A 5,747-nucleotide genomic window follows, 5' to 3' on the forward strand; every position below is an offset into this window, starting at 1 on the left:
TTAATTGGTCTTGGTGCCAATTTTAGCTCCAGAACTCATTACCATCATACTGACTCAGTCTTTCAGCGTCTTAATCCCAAACTATGGGAAGAAGATATAATAGGCCCAACTTGGTCATGTTTCTACACATGGTTCAGCCAGGTATGCCCACTGGGTAAAAGGGTCTCTCATGGACACAGAACTGGTGAGGTGTGTCTATTATTCAGTAGGTCTGGGTACAAGGCAACTCCAAAGATTGGGACATGGTGGGCAAGCACCAAAGACACATCTACAACATATTTGATGGTACTGGGATGTTAACATAAAGCTTCACAATCAGTAGTTAAGCAAGAAAGCCTACTGCAAAGTTTTACAGTCAAAATCATCTCCAATGTTTGAAGAAAATGAGCATGGCTATGTTAGCAGTACAAGACAAGGGTGACATTTTGTGTTTTGGGGGTTTTTTTTATACTTGTTTGTACTTTTCAAAGTTTCTACCACAAACATTCATAATTTTAATAATCAGGAAGGCAATAAAGTAAAAGACCAAAGAAAAGCCAAACAATGTTAGAAAAGAAGTGCCAAGTATTCATTAGGTGGAGTTCTCAGGTCATTTTTTGTGACATGTCCCAACTTTCAATCCCACCATCCACTCTGTCATTCTCGGGGCTTTCCCTGACCAGTGGATGCTCCTCATCCCTCAAGGCATGAATGAAACAGTCAGCCTTCCTCCACTGCCATTGTCCCAACAAGACTCCTCATCTGTGTCTTTTAATCCTGAATTCTTGGCTCTACTATAATCCTCATCCCAACTGTGTTTTTGTTGGCTGTCTATGCCTCTGTTATCCTATGTTATTAATGTTGTTTCATCAGCAGCTAGCACAGGATGTGAGAAAGATTAGGTTCTCAAAAAATGTTTTGCTGAATAAATGTTGAAAAGTCAGAGTTCTTTCTGTTAGGTCGCTGAAGGAGGAACGCATGAGGTCAGAGTGATGAGGGATTATGAATTTATTCAATCATCCGCACACCAGGTGGCTGAGCCTGGATGGCTCCAGAACCCAGTGACAGGAATCAGCGGCTTTTAAAGGACTTTTGGCGGGCTTTCTCTGGGCGAAGAATTATTTGTGCATACCCAGAGTGGAGATAATGGAATGTGATCACCACAAGTGAAATGTGGTCTCAGCAAACGGAATGTCCATAGTGAAATGGCCTGAAAAGCCAGTTACTCAATTATTTGATCAGACCTAACACTTTCTTTATTAGAGTCAGAGACTTTAATTGTTCTCATACCAAAAAAAAAAAAAATTTAAATAAGAAAATAAATGAGATGCTTGTGACAAACTAAGGAAAAAACAAAACATGGGCTTCAGAGCCCAGCAGATAGGCTTTGAATCCCAAGCTCCATTCCTCACTAGTTGAGTAAATTATTAAGTTTTCCTGGGCCTCAATTTCCACATCTTTAAAATGAGGATGCTAAAAAAGCTGTGGTACATTTGCACCATGGAATACTATGCATAGTAAAAAAGAAGGTTCTCTTATCCTTTGAGACAGCATGGAGGGATCTGGAAAGTATTATGGTAAGTGAAATAAATCAGTCGGAGAAAGACAAGTATCACATGATCTCACTCATATTTGGAATCTAATGAACAAAATAAACTGATGAATAAAGTAGATCCAGAGACATAGAAGCATGGAACAGACTGTCAAATCTCAGAGGAAAGGCAGGGTAGGTAAGTGGGTGGGAAGAGATTAACCAAAGAACTTGTAAGCATATATGCATAACCCATGGACACAGACAATAGTGTGGTGAAGGCCTGGGGCTGGAGGCAGGGGTGAGCTAGAAGGGGTCAGTGAGGGGAAAAAGTGGACAACTGTAATACTTTCAACAATAAAGATTAAAATAATAATAATAATAATAAATAATAAATAAAATTAGGGCAAAAACGTCTTTTACACAGAGTTGACTTAAGGATTAAAGGTGAAATATTTAAAATGGTTGGCACATAGTAGGAGCTTAATAAATGGCAATTATTATTCATATTGGGATTATTAACTTGACAATGAAATGGGCAGGCAATACCTAGAGATTTGTATACTAATGAAAAATACATGGCATTTGAATTATTTTTCAAAACTGATTAAAAGGGATTTTTTCACCAAAGTCACTAATCTATATATATAAAAGGCTAAGTGTCCATCTGACCAGTAGCTATGATGCACACTAACCGCTAGAGGGCAGACACTCAACGCAGGAGCTGCCAAGCTGTGGTGACTTGGCAGTGGTGGTTCTCGGGTGACACATCCCGGAACCAGAGAGGAGGGGCCGCGCTATTCCACCTTCGGCTATGGGTTGTTATTGCTGCCAGCCCCAAATCTGGTTTCCTGCACACTTGCATTTGTGTTCCACACCCCAATGCTGCCCCAGGTGCATTATCTTATAAGGCAGTGGTCGGCAAACTGCAGCTCGGCAAACTGCGGCTCGCAAGCCACATGTGTCTCTTTGGCCCCTTGAGTGTGGCTCTTCCACGAAATACCGGCTCTTTCACAAAATACCAACTTCTGCGGCTCTTTGGCCCCTTGAGTGTGGCTCTTCCAGGTGCAGCTAGCTTGCCAGAGAGGGACTGAGGGAGGTTGGCTCCAGGTTGTGTCCGGCCCATCTTGCCCAGTCCCGCCCCACTGGCCACCTTCTAATTAATTTCCTTTCAATGTCCACAAATCCGTGCGCCAGGTCACTAGTATATTACAAATGTAAAGAAATTCCAGTACCTCTAGAATGTACAAAGTTAGAAAAGTTATGTGAAATCCTAGAGGCATTAGGACTTACAGAGGCTGTGTGATCAAATTTTAGCCCTTAACACACTATTTCAGACCTCCATATTCAGCTGAGAGGCCATTAATCCATTAAAGCACATTATTTCAAACAAATCTCAGGTTGTCAAACTCTGCTATTGCACTTTTCCGTTAAATGGGGTCAGATTTTTTTCTATTTTGTTAGCTGTGGTCAATACAAACACAATGGTTGGCTTATTGGTAAGGACATTCTAAGACAGTGGTTCTCAACCTTGGCTGCACATTAGAATCACCTGAGAATCTCTTTAAAATCCTGATTTCTGGGCCTCATCCTTCAGAAATTCCGTTTCTTTGTTATGGGGTGGGGCCACAACATTAGTAACAAAGACACAGAATTTCTGGAGGATAAGGCCCAGAAATCAGGATTTTAAAAAGATTCCCAGGTGATTCTAATGTGCAGCCAAGGTTGAGAACCACTGTTCTAAGAGAAAGGAACAGGGCTGGCCACAGAATGCAGAGAAATTCATCTTTGCCTAGAATATGATGAACTGAAGGGAGCGGGGGTAGGGGGGAGAGAGGGAGAGAGAGAGAGAGAGAGAGAGAGAGAATAAAAAATTCTGGTCTGGATCAAGTGGTGTCTCCAAAAAGCATGGTTCTGTGAAGACAGCACCCACTTGTTGTGGGTGAACTTGGTGGGAATCTGAGTGGGGCAGGGAATTGCTTGGATGTGCACTAAATACTTTGTGTTTTATTATATGTATGCACTTTTTAAATACATAGCTATTGCGCATCTACTGTGTGGAAGACCCACACTGAGGAGTGGCCAGTATACAAAGGTAAAGGTAAAGCCCAGGCCCAAGGCAGTTTCCACTCCACTCGGGAAGCATGACAAACTCACAAATAGCACCAGCATCAGGTCATGCAGGTTATGTGTCACAACACATACCTCTTAAGCACCCTGCAAGCATCACCTGGTTTCAAAGGGCTCTTGGAAGCTCAAACATCCTATCTAATAAAAGAGAAACAAGGTAATTAGCTATACCTCCGCTACCCTTCCCATTGGCTAATCAGGGCGATATGCAAATTAACTGCCAGCCAAGATGGCGGCTGGCAGCCAGGCAGCTGGAAACTGACTTGAGGCTTGCTTGCTTCAGTGATGGAGGACTCCAACATTCCCTGCCTGCCTTGCGGGCCTCTGAGCTGCAACTCTAAGCAACTATGTTACAAATATAGAAGCTAAACAAAACCCCAGAAACCTGCTTTCAGCCAGCCGGGATCTCAGAGCTGGAGTTGAGACAGTGTTTCGATTACAGAACCCAAACAAACCAGATACCTGCTTTCAGCAGCAGAGGCCTCAGAGCTGGAGCCAGAGCTAAAGCTGGCCCAGAATAAAAAAGAAAAAGAAAAAAAGGAGCAGTTGGGAGCTTCAGTCACCCCCAGCCTGAAAACAGCCATCAGCCCCTCACCCAGACTGGCCAGGCACCCCAGTGAGGACCCCCACCCTGAAGAGTGTGTGACCAGCTGCAAACAGCCACCATCCTCTCACCCAGGCTGGCCAGGCACCCCAGTGGGGACCCCCACCCTGATCCAGGACACCCTTCAGGGCAAACCAGCCGGCCCCCACCCTCTCTATCCTATATAGTAAAAGGGTAATATGCCTCCCAGCACCGGGATCAGCGCAGCCGAGAGGCCTCCCAGCACCGGGATCAGCGTGACAGGGGGCAGCGCCCAAACCCCCTGATCCCCCTGCGGCTCTGTGTGTGACAGGGGGCGGGGCCACAACCTCCCTATCTGCCCTGCTCTGTTCCTGACAGAGGAAGGTTCCCCAACCCCCTGATCAGCCCTGCCTGATAGGGGGGGGCTCCCCAACCCCTGATCGCCCTGCGGCTGTGTGTGACAGGGTGCGGCACCCTAATCCCCTGATCAGCCCTGCTCTGTGTGTGACAGGGTGCAGCGCCCCTCCCCCCCCACCCCAGGGCCTTGCTCTGTGTGTGACGGGGTAGAGCCATAACCTCCCCATCAGCCCTGCCCTGAGTGTGACAGTGGCGGCACCCCAACTCCCTAATCGGCCCTGCTCTGTGGGTGATAGAGGGCGGCTCCCCAACCCCCCCCCCCCCGATGGGCCCTGCTCTGTGTGTGACGGGGTAGAGCCATAACCTCCCCATCAGCCCTGCCCTGAGTGTGACAGGGTGCGGTGCCCCAACCCCCTGATCTGCCCTGTTCTGTGTGTGACAGGGTGCAGTGCCCTCCCCCGCCCCACGGGCCTTGCTCTGTGTGTGACGGGGTAGAGCCATAACCTCCCCATCAGCCCTGCCCTGAGTGTGACAGTGGCGGCGCCCCAACTCCCTAATCGGCCCTGCTCTGTGGGTGATAGAGGGCGGCTCCCCAACCCCCCCCCCCCATGGGCCCTGCTCTGTGTGTGACGGGGTAGAGCCATAACCTCCCCATCGGCCCTGCCCTGAGTGCGACAGTGGCGGCACCCCAACCTCCTGATCGGCCCTGTTCTGTGTGTGACAGGGGGCGGTGCCCCAACTCCCCTGATGGGCCCTGCTCTGTGTGTGACAGGGGGGAGCTCCCCAACTCCCCTGATGGGCCCTGCTCTGTGCGTGACAGGGTACGGAGCCCCAACACCCCTGATGGGCCCTGCTCTGTGAGTGACAGGGGGAAGCGCCCCAACCCTCTGATTGGCCCTACTCTGTGGGTGACAGGGGGTGGCACCGCAACCTCCCCATCGACCCTGCCTTGAGTGTGACAGGGGGCGGTGCCCCAACCCCCCAATCGGCCCTGCTCTGAGCCGGACCAGGGGCTGCACCTAGGGATTGGGCCTGCCCTCTGCCACCCGGGAGCAGGCCTAAGCCAGCAGGTCGTTATCTCCCGAGGGGTCCCAGACTGCGAGAGGGCACAGGCCGGGCTGAGGGACCCGCCCCCCCCCCCCCCCCCGAGTGCACAAATGTGCACTGGGCCTCTAGTTATCTTAT

This window comes from Myotis daubentonii, chromosome 12 (assembly GCF_963259705.1).
Source record: "Myotis daubentonii chromosome 12, mMyoDau2.1, whole genome shotgun sequence".
NCBI classification, from domain to species: domain Eukaryota; kingdom Metazoa; phylum Chordata; class Mammalia; order Chiroptera; family Vespertilionidae; genus Myotis; species Myotis daubentonii.